The 11,919-nt window shown below is 37.6% G+C and overlaps 1 pseudogene; it reads left to right on the top strand.

The window, feature by feature from the left end:
• The first annotated feature begins 10,818 nt into the window (after nucleotides 1-10,818).
• LOC112303280 (protein tyrosine phosphatase type IVA 1-like) lies at nucleotides 10,819-11,340 on the top strand (annotated as a pseudogene).
• Nucleotides 11,341-11,919: the final 579 nt, after the last annotated feature.

The raw sequence follows: 11,919 nt of genomic DNA, 5'->3' as shown, positions 1-11,919 counted from the left end.
CTGTATCTTTGCATGTCCTGATTTTACAAGAAACAGATCAGGGTTGAGCCAGAACAAGGTAACATCCAAAATTGGATGACACATGAACTGGATGGGGAGTATTGATTGGTCTCTCAGCAGTCCCTGCGCAACGTTATCTCTCTGTCAAATGAGTTTCTTTTTTTGACTCTTCTAAAAATTGAGGACCAATGAGAGGTAAAGAAGAAATGAACAAAGTTCTTAAATAATTTGGAAAGTCAAATCCATATTTATTTCTGGCTCTCTCAATCAACTTGGACAAAGCAGTGAGTAGCAGAAGCAACTGTCTTTGAGGTGCCCCGGATTTCCCACTCTCTTTCCCCTCTTCAAGTTATGCCTTAGTCTTCTCCACTCACTAGATTACACTCGCAGGGAGAATCTGACTATTGGTGGGCATTTTAATGTGAATTTAAGTTTAAGGGGTAGTTTTTCTGTAAGTCTTGTCTTCCTTCATACAAAGGAAGTAAGACACAAGGCCGTTCTTCTTGGGGTGAATTAAGTGGCCATCACCTTCACTGAGACTCTTCAGGAGGGTGAGGTAGATGTTGGGGAGCATATCATGTTCATCTCCGCTGAGAGATTTGCGTATGAGTAGGGGGTTCTCATAATGATTAGTCTGGGACTGTCTGGTGGTGGGATAGATGGTGGTCCTATGTATAGACTAGTAGTTCCAAACCTGACCAGCCATTATAATCACTTGAAGAGATGTTTTTAAAGCATTCTCGGCCTGACAATCCACATTCAAATTCTGATTCAGTTGCTGTGGGGTGCCCTTCATGGTCAGCCCCACTGGGGATGCTGTTGTAAGACCAGTGATGAGTCTACTGTCCTGTACTAATCAGGGTAGTAAAGAAGTAGGCGTGTATTTATTTATGGCTTTTAATTATTACATAGTTACGATTTAGGGGTACAGATTTCCTCCACTCTTAATGAGTAAGCAGAAGCCCTAACTACTATAGGTTCTAATGATTTTTAAACAATTCGTCTTACAATTTCCCTCTACGTCTGTCTCTCTGATCATTTTCTTCTTCCTCTCCACATTTCTCCTAGGCTGTCTCAAGCTCTTTTTTACTGACTATCTGTCCATATTGTTTTTATATTCTTTAGAAAAAGTAAAATTCAATATATGCCAATTAGTTATCAAGGACAAGGTGCTATAATCTCTCTTCCCATCCTGGGTAAAGTGATAGAAATATCTACTCCACACCAGACAGAAGGCTAGCAGTTTTACAGGCATTCTGCTTCATTTCATCAACCCTGAAAGGTTGGAGCTTGACTTGGAAAAGTTAACTGTATTGCCTAGAATGAATCTGCTCGCACTGACTAATTTTAGTTATTTTCATCACCGGCAAACATTGATTGAGTGCCGAGCCCAGGCAGGGCACCAAGCCTAGTCTACGCAGTGCTGAACTTGCTAATTAGATCACACTGCTCTTTCCTTGGTACATTATGTCTGGTGGTATTGATTAAAACCAACAACATTAAAAATAAACCTTGAAAACTTTAGATCTTTGTTTACCTTTTTAAAAATATAATATTCTCTTTAATCTCACAAGTCATAAAATTTGAAAAATGAAAAAAAGCACAGAGGAGAATCTAAAGATCATCAATAATTTGTTAATCAGAGAAAATCACTCTTAACTGTTTCATGTATCTCTGATGACTTGCTTTTTGCTAAACACACATAGTCATAACGTTCTTATATGTTAAAAACACAGATTTGACCATTCCAAATTTATTTGTTATTTTCTATGTTTTCACAGTGGTTGTAGCGTGTGTAATGGCTGTATGGACCAAGGTTCCATTTTTTAACTGACAATAATTTATTTATTTAGCCATTCCCTGATTATTGATTACCTGGACTGTTTCTGTTCCCACTTTTGAAACCAAGGCTGTGTTAGAGAGCAGACTCATGGTTGACAGAGGGGGGAGTGTTTGGGGGACTGGATGAAAGAGGTGAAAGGATTAAGAAGTGCATAGTGGTACTTACAAAATTGTCATGGGGACATAAAGTACAGCATAGGGAATACAGTCAATAATATTCTAATAACTATGTATGCTGCCAGGTGGGTACTGGAAATAGCAGGGAGATCACTTTGTAAAGTATATGATTGTTTAACCACTATGCTGTACACCTGAAACTAATACAAAACAATATTCAAAGTAAACTGTTATTGAAAAAGAAAAATAAATAAAAACAAGGTTGTGTTATCTATCCCAGCTGTCCTTTAAACATTAAGGCTATAGGCAAATAGTTTTAAAGATGCAAAAGGTCAGAACATAATGTCATCACGATCCCATCAGGAGATGAACTGTATCCCACCAGAGATGACTGGGGAATAGCAGCAAAAACTCAGATGGTGAGCACTGATTATATGTAACCCTGGGTCTAAGACTTAAAGATGGAGAAAGGTAGAAGATTAGCAGGTATATATTAAACATTCTGATAAATTAGAAATAACACTACTGAAAACACTGGAGAAGAGGAAAGGAAAGGAGAAAGTAAAATAAGAGCATTGATTGGTGTGTGGGTAGTGCATAATAACAAGTGGGATTCAAAAGATACCATTTTGAATGTCTAAATCAATTGGAAGGGAAAGGGGGGATTGTGGCCATTAAAAAAAGTATTAGTATAAAGGTAAACAGTATAGTAAAAATAAAAACTGTCTTAAATATTAAAATATATAATAATAATAAAACCTTTTACTTACATTTATAAAAATCAACATGTTAAGGATAATCTACAAACTCATAAAAATAGCCACTTAAAAGGGCTGGGGGCAATAAAGGTAAAAAGAATAGAAATGGGATAGAGATTTATCTGAGTTTACTTTTTTACACAATTTTGACTTTTGAACTATGTAAAAATTATACATATTCAAAAAAGTTAAATCCAAAGAATAAAAAGGACAAACATTAAAATTGATTGTAAATGGAAACAGATAAACCTATACCTGTCTATCAATTGTGTGTCAAGTATAACTACAAAGAAAATGGAATTAGTTCAAGAACATTTTTAATACACCTTCATAAAATATATTCAATGAATAGAAAGAACTTTAAAGAAATATTTCATTGTACTTAAGTTTTATTTGTGATAGTAGGTGATACTGAGATTATTTTTTGTATATTGAAGCATACAGAAATGAGAAAATACCTTAAACTTTTGGGAGACTAGGGTTCTCATGGTGGAGAAGATAAAATATGTAAAATGGAAGAAAGAGAAGAAGATTTCTATGATATTGGGTTTGAATTAGAGGCATAAACTTATGATTTTCTGAAAAAAATATTTTTTGTCTCTGTACTGAAAGGGTCTAGAAACAGTGGCATCCCACCAACAATGAGCATACCTAGGAACCAGATCTTGGTTTCTAGATACCATTCTGCATTGAAAATAACGAGGGCTCCTGGAAAAAATAGCTGATTCTAGGTTTGAGACAGGAAAACTACAAGGTGAGCCTAGAGTCACTTGTGCCAGAAAGTAAAGAAGTATTTGAAGACCAATGGAATGATGTTGAAATTATGTAGGAACCAGACTAACAGGGTTCCCATTGGACAAGTTTGAGTTAATTGAAGCATCTAAAAGAATAACAATAATGGGGAAGACGAATTTTTTAAAATGCCAGCTAGTAAATGTGGAAATAAGGATAGAAATAGAAAATTACCAGACATGATAACACTGCCGTGCATATACCTTGATAGGTCCCTGGATTTAAAATACATATATTATAAAGACCATCCAGGGGCTAACTGGAACATTTTCATTGAGTTCTGCATTAGACAGCGTTGAATCAACGTTAAATGTATTGAGTGGAGTGTTTGTGGCTGTGGGGAGAACGTTCTTGTCATTAGAGCACAGAGGCTCAACTATTTAAAGGCAAAGTATCATAATGACTGTAGCGTAGTTAGAATGGAACAGCAAAAACAAGCCTATATAATGAGAGTGATAAAGTATGTGTGGCAAAATGTTAGCAATTGGTGAATCTAGGTGAAGATGTATAGGTGGGTGTTCATTATACAGAGTGGGGCAAATGTAGGTTTATAGTTGTTCATATGGAAAACAATGCAACAGTACAAGAAAAAACTGTGTTTCATGTACTCACAACTGTAAACCTCCATTTGCCCCACTCTGTATTGTAACTTTAACATTTTTGAAAATAAAAAGCAGTGTGGTGGACAAAAGCTGCTTCATTATAGAAGAAACAGATCTAATAAGACAGGTATTATAAAATAAAATTACGTCACCATTTTTAAATCTCCAGTCACATAATAGATCTAGGCAATGATTGCAAATCACTGGTAAAAACACCAGGTGAAAAGTTGATGAGAACATGTAAAACCGAGGGATAAGTCTGAGAACACTCGAATCCACTCAGCCATGTAAACATCCCTCAAGTGAACAGGCCTTAAGCACATTTGAAGTGATTTACTTCAAATATGAAGCAAATATGAAGCACACAGAGCCTCCTGTAGAGCGTTCTTGCCCCCCCCCCCAAAAAAAACCCCTGAACTGAATCAAGCCTGTAGCTCTATCAGTTCACAGAGGATACAGGAACATAATAAATGACACAAGAAAAGTGCAAGCAGCCAAATCCAGAATATGAGAAATTCCATAGGACAAAATAACATGAATTTTCCCAACAAATAAATTGCCTAATGAAGAAATTGTTACAGATTCCAGAGACTTAAGAGAAATAACAATTAAATCCAACATGCAGAACATTCTGGATCCAGATGTAAATACACCGTAAAAGTAATTTTTGACATTTTGAAATTACACATGAAGGGATATCACATGATATTAAGAAATTATTTAAAACTTGTATGGTAAAAGAATAATATGAAGGTAATGTTAACTTTAAAAATCCTTCTTTTTGTTGATTTAAACTGAAGAATTTGAGTCAAATGACAAAATGGCTGATATTTGCTTTAAATATTTCAGCAAAAACAACAAGGGGGTTAATAAACAAGAACTTGGCAAAATTTTGATAAACAACAAAGCTGGGTGATGGATATGTGGTGGATCATTACGTTATTCTCTTTTGTGTACATTTGAAAATGTGCACTCTAAAGGTATTCGAAAGCTGTAACAAAGTTTGAAATACATATATTTTTGTATAACTTTCTGATTATTATAAATTCCTGGAAGGGGAATGGTGAGGTCAAAGAGTTCACATGTTTTGAGAAATTTTGCTATCTATTGCTTAATTGCAGGGAAAAAAGCTGTTTTTAATCAAAATTTTATAATTACATAGTAGTTTTCTCAGAAATATTTCATTCCTATCAAAGAAATCTCAAGCATTAATGAGCACATGGAGTAATTTTTGTTTGCTTTGTTACTTGCCAAGGGAAAATTGTCAATGTCTCTTGTGATGACAGTCCTTACTCTCATAGAATTATCCCTCATTACTGCCTTGTGGATGCTGAGCTTGTCACAGGTCTGAGCAGGAGCTTTCAGCAAGTAACACTTCAGTTTAGCTTTGGACTAAGAAGCTGAGTGGGCTTCCGTTAGTCTACCTTTTTAGTTCAGAGAATTTAGGCTTTTATTTCTTACACCACACGCATCAGAGAGATATTCTATAATGTCTGAGGATCACTGAACCATGATGCCTTTTCTGAGGGAAGCTGTAAAGACTCAACACAGGTAGAAGTTATGCCTGGGGAAAACCAAAGGTCAAAAGTAGTAAGGAGGATAGTGTCTCAGGCAAAGTACGACAGTCGGAACTCTAAGGAATAGGGAAGTGGGAAAGAAGCAGTTCTTCCTTAGTGCTCGTGTGTTAATGATTTGCCAACTTTGGCCGACATAAAAGTTATCTTAGTTGCAAGAGAGAAAAACATCACATTTTCAATAACTTCCCTGACTACTCCACTACTGTCCATCTCTACCGGCCCCTCACTTGTCAGGGCTGCCCTTTTATCGAAGATTAAATTGGCAGTTTTATAAAAGTGTCACTTGGATTTGTTCAGGCACTGTTGTGCAGTAAGTATGTCAAAGTGCCAGTCAACATGCTCTGCTTAACAGCGTAAGGTACCAAGGGAGAAAAAACCATGCATATTGGGAAACAGTGTTGTCACAAAATTTAAGTTCAAAGGTTGCGTGAATACTCACTGATTAATGTGATTTTGAAAGGCAGTTTGTACCTTCTGTTTGGAGACCCAAAATGTTGTGTGGAGAATCTCTTCATGGCATAAGGGGGGTGTAGATTGCCCAGATATTCCCCCTGTTATTTGAGCTGGTGTTGCCTCATTGTGCTAGGTTAGTTTCTATCTCCTAGTTTCTTCTGGGGGGATCTTTGTTATAAGGAGACCTGTTGTCTGGCAGTGGAGTCTTCATAGGAGCATTGATGTCCCTGCAGACAGAGGTTGGAGTGATAAGGAAATCAGCTGGCAGTAGTTCCAATCTCAGACCCTCTGAAATATGTGGCTTCATGCAGAGGTGTAGGTCCTCTCTCTTCACCTAAGGTCTTCAAGACCTTGCTTTCTTGGAGTTGTCAGAGTATTTTCATCAGTCACCTCATCAGCAAACCCAGAGACAAATTTATTTGGATTCAAGATTCTGGTTGAAATGAATTAAAGCCAATTAAAGCCAGCTTCCATAAAATTGACAAGAAGGAAAAAAGAAAGATGAAAAGAAGGGAGAAGGGGAGAATGGGAAGAAGACATTTTATAAGGACACAGAGTTTCTCACAAAGACCAAGGGCACATTTGCACCTGAGCTTCAGGAAGGAATTGGGACCCAGGAGTTGGAAAGTCAGGGAACTCACTGTTTTTCTCTCATCTGCTTCATTGGTTTTTAGTAGACCATGCTTTTCAGTAGACCATGCTTCTGAATTTACATGTACAGCCACCCTTAGAGACTGCCTTAAAATCTTAGTGCCAATCTCATTGGCTCAGCCTGAATCATGTGTTACCTTCTGGCCCAATCACTGATGGCCAGACAGGAGAGTACTTATTACAAATATAGCCACCCTGTGTAGCTCCCAGAGAGGGAAGAATAGTAATAAGCAGGGAAGAAGTACGTACTAAAAGTACTTCTACTCATTTTGTGCTGTGTTATTATCTGGATGTGTTTACCCCCCATTCTAGGCCATCCCTTTTCATTTGCCAACTGTGTACTAAGTACTTATGGTGGGCGTGGTTATGAGCTAGATGCCACAGAGACACAAAGAAGAGTCAGATATGTCCTATCAACTTGATAAAACAGGGCATTTAGAAATTAAAATAGAAATTATATGAGGTCTGTCCAGAAGGTACCCAGCCATGTAATATAAAAATAGACATTTAATGAAGACGATACAAGATATAAGAAACATTGTACATAGGGCAATGATGCCTCAGTCCCCTTCAAAGTAGGCACCTTGGGACCTCACACAGTTCTCCCAATAGCCATCAGCTGCCCCATTGTATTTCGCTGAATCTCATCAATAATCTGAAATCTCTTCCCTTTCAAAGGTGATTTTAATTTTAGGAAAAGCCAGAAGTCACAGGGCACCAAATCTGGGCTGTAGGGGGGCTGAGTCAGCTGGGTGATTTGATGTTTTGCCAAAAAACTCTGCATGAGATGTGATGCATGAGCAGGCACGTTGTCATGATGAAGTTGCCAGGTACCACTTGCCCATAGCTGAAGCCCTCTGAATAGTTTCCGTGGAAGAATTTTCAAGCTAGATGCAAAATTTGATGCAGATTTGTTGCTCTACTTGCTCAATCATTTTGAATGCAATGGCTACGCAGTACACATGCTCACTCAATGGTACCTACCACCCCGACTGACTAATACAGTGAAGTCGTCATTGTTCATACATGTGCATTCCAGTCCAGTCTCCTTGGCTGCCAGGTTACAGTGATGTTGCACAAACCATTCCCATTATATTAATAATGGCTGGACTTTTTCTGGATAGACTTTGTGTTACTGTAATATATAGATTATTATATTACTCCTGGTATATTGTGTGTTAATGAAATAATTATATATTAATTATATTAATAAAATTAATAAAATTTAAATAGAAGTTAAGTTAGAAATGAAATTGCATTCCAAGGTGTTCAGCAGAAATGACCATTTCTGCTGGTCATTTCTGGCACAAGTCAGTTTGCAGACGATGTGATTGGAGGATCACAGCATGACTTACAAGTCATTTACACAGGCTTCCTTTCAGTTGGGGAATCCCTTTTACAGTATTGGTGGCAGACACTCAGCCCACTAGCTTCTGCTTGAGTATGTTTGGAATGCTTTGTGAGGCAGAGAGCCCTTTTCATTGTTACTCAATGTTACTTATTAGATTGTTTTTCCTCACAGTAAAACAAAATAAGCTCCTCATAATTTCTGATCATTGATTCTATGCCTGAGCATCCATTACACATGACAGCCTAGCCAATACTTGAACATTTATGATGGCTTCCCCTCCCTTTCCTTTCCCAAAGAGTTGACTATTTTCTACCCTAAAGACTCCCAAATTATACAATGGTTACTTAGAATTTATATTTCTCTTGAAACTTGTTCCCCTCATCTGAATCTTTTATCTATAACCTTCTTAAATTAGGGAGCCAAACCTGGACACTGCGTAGGGTTTGACCTGTGTAGATTGTAGAGAGAATTCAATGTGGTATTTCTATGATTGTGGGTAAGAAAGATGGGTGGCTTTTGGAGATGGCGGCTCTGTGTCTTACAGAAAATCAGGGTGTTTTTTTTTTAAATCTGACTTCTGCCCAAATGATAGCTAACCCTATGCTCTCTCATGAAATGCTGTTTGTGGACCTCTTGCATCAAAGTTAACTGAGATCATTTGTAAAAATTAGGAATTAGGGCTCTTTATACTATTGAATCAGAGTCTCTGGGTGTGAAGTCTGGGAATCTACATTTTTAGTAAACTCTCCTGATGTTCTTACATACACTGAAATGTCAGAACCATCAATATGGTAATTAAGAATACAGGATTTCCCAACTTTAAGCTGTGTGACTGTGGAATTGTGTTTGGTCTAAAAGGATATTGGTGGTTTTATTCCTTCTTCCATTGATTGGTTTAGGTATAAGTGATTTGATCCTGGACAATGAAATGTGAGGGAAATCTGTGGGGACCTTCTGGGTAGGGTTTTCCTAACCAATAGAAAGAGTGTAGGAAGTGTATTTATCTAGAGGTTGATGTCTCTGTGTGGTACCTGGAGTCACTGCAGCCATTGTGCAAATACCAGGGGAGATGCTACCCACATGTTGAGAATGGCAAAGGGGAAGGATGAGCCCTCTGTGATGTTGTTGTGCTGCTCAGTCAGCAACTCTGGGACCAGCTACTCCTTGCCAGTGGTTATGAGATAAGAGACTACTGATACTTAAGCCTGTTTTAGTTAGGTACTCTTACTTGCAGCTGAAAGCATTCTAGTGGACCTAGCATGTAATGCCCTTAGCATAATGCTTAAAACATAACATTTGCATAACAAATGACAGCTACCATTATCTTATTATTATTAACAGCAATAGTGGAGTTCTTATCTATTAAATTTATGACAGAGATCATAGTGCCAATCCTATTATAAGACACATCTTAAAAATATTTGCTGAAAGTTTGCAGTGACTTTCCTTAGTTTCCACTGTTTATTTAAGATTATTAGAATCAAGGTGGTTCAATGTATATCAGATCTTCCTAGCCTTGGGGGTTTTCACAAATTTGAAAAAATTTTCAGCCTTTTAAATTTTCACTTAAATGTGGCCTCCTTTAAAATACGGTTATGATTGGAATAGAAAGAGATAGGCTTCTGTGTTGGTGGTCAGAACATGGCACAACTGAGAATTATTCTGGGAACAAGACTAATTTCCTGATTTGTCATGGGTGGTCCTGAGGTAAGCACTGTAAATGCTTTGGAGGGTAGCTTGTGCATGTAGGAGTTGGAAATTTATCCCGTAAATTCCTGGAGATTTTTGTCTGGTGAGGCATCTGAGACAGTTAGCTGAAGTTAGGTGCCCTGCCCAAGGTCATTCAACCATGGTGTGACCAGAGAGGGATTAGAATTCATAGTCACAGTGCCTGGAATTCCTGTGCGTGACTAGACTCTGCTTCGTGATGTTACTTGGGTGCAACAGTAATTATTGTGGCTACAATGTTCCCAGAGAACAAGGGGAGGGACAATAGTGGAGTCAGAGTCTGGTCCAACTCTTATTTCAAAAAGGAGGAAATGGACATCCATAGAGGTCAAGTGACATGTTGAAAGTTACCGGCCTACAAGAGGCATTTAAGGACTTCTGTCTTATGATGCTTGGCTTCTTTCTCTTTCCCCTGTATCATTTCTGCTGACTTTATGTAAGACTTCTCTTTCTAGAATTTTATGACATGAGAGCTGCAAACATTTGACAAAATTGTAAAGTAGACTGCATTCTCTTATTAGCTCCATTGCTTAAGTTTCACTTTTTCTACTGTCTAGTTGTATCAGAACTTCTTGTATTTCATTTGAATTCCTAGCAGATGTGTGAGGCCAGTGCTTACTATCATGGCTGGTGTATCAAGCCACATTCGCTCATTATGTCCATAATGTTGAAAGGCTGACTTTTTTGTGGCTCCAGAAACAAGTGTATTACTTGGAATTTATGTTATATTACTTGCTATATATGAAATGAACATTACTGGATTGAAGAATCTTGCTTTTTTCAGGAGGTTCATTTCATTTCCCATTACTGCAATCTTCATATTCAAAACTCTGAGAATTCCGAGTATATTGAAGTAGACTCAGCTTCATTGCATTATTTCTGTATTCAATTGTTAAATTCTTTTATAACTCTATTGAGTGTTTTTTAACTAAACTAACATGGCTTGCATGAACCGGCCTGTTCCTGTGGAAGTCATGTACCAGAACTGAGATTTCTTATTGTTTTATACAATCCAACCAATGTGGCCCTAAGCAAATATATAGAGGAATTTAAGAAGTACAAATTTACTACAATAGTAAGAGCATGTGAAGCAACTCACGACACCACTCTTGTGGAGAAAGAAGACATTCATGTTCCTGATGGGCCTTTTCATGATGGAGCAGCACCATCCAAACAGATGGTCGATGACTGGTAAAGTCTTAATATAAAAATTAAGTTTTGTGAACAACCTGGTTGTTGTATTGCTGTCTGTTCATTGTGTTACGGGCCCTGGGAGAGCTCTGGTGCTTGCTGCCCGAGCATGAATCGAAGGTGGAATGAGATATGAAGATGGGGTACAGTTTATAAGACAAATGCAGTGTGAAGCTTTTAACAGTGAGCAACTTTTGTATTTGGGGAAGTATCATCCTAAAATGTGGCCGCACTTCAAAGACTCCAATGGTCATAGAAACAACTGTTGCATTCAGTAAAACGGGTGCCTGATGATGCCATTGCCTTGGAAGTGGAACTCAAGGCAGGACCTAAGATGCCATACACATTACCAACACCTTGGTGTGGTGAATAAGTCTAATGAAGCTTCCATTGGAGTATTGAAAAGCAGTTTTACCAGGCCACAAGCTTGAAAGAATTGCAACCTCTATGTTTGGGTTGCAATCAACCTATTTTGACACTCAGCAAAAGATGCTTACTGTTCAGCATTTATCATTTGTACCAGTTGACTTTCCCTGAAATCATGCTTTTTGAGTTATATCTTTAAATCTACTCCCATGCCAGAATCTTATCAATATATAAAAATTTTGGAAAGATTAGGTGCCAAAATACCCATCACAATTCTTGTATATTTTTAGTATCATCCAGAACTAATATCCCAGGAACTCTGAAGCACCTGGACCTAATGTGGTTTATCCCTTCAGTCATTTCAAACGTAGAAAGTAGAACCTATATGGTTATCTGTCTGCTCACTTTATGTTTATGTCTCCCACATTTATGCAAGTATACATTCGGTTTGTTCAACTTTAAAAAAAAAATTGTATACCAAGTCCTAGTGA

This window comes from Desmodus rotundus, chromosome 3, assembly GCF_022682495.2.
Source record: "Desmodus rotundus isolate HL8 chromosome 3, HLdesRot8A.1, whole genome shotgun sequence".
NCBI classification, from domain to species: Eukaryota; Metazoa; Chordata; class Mammalia; order Chiroptera; family Phyllostomidae; genus Desmodus; species Desmodus rotundus.
This window is presented reverse-complemented; position numbering and strand designations above follow the sequence as displayed.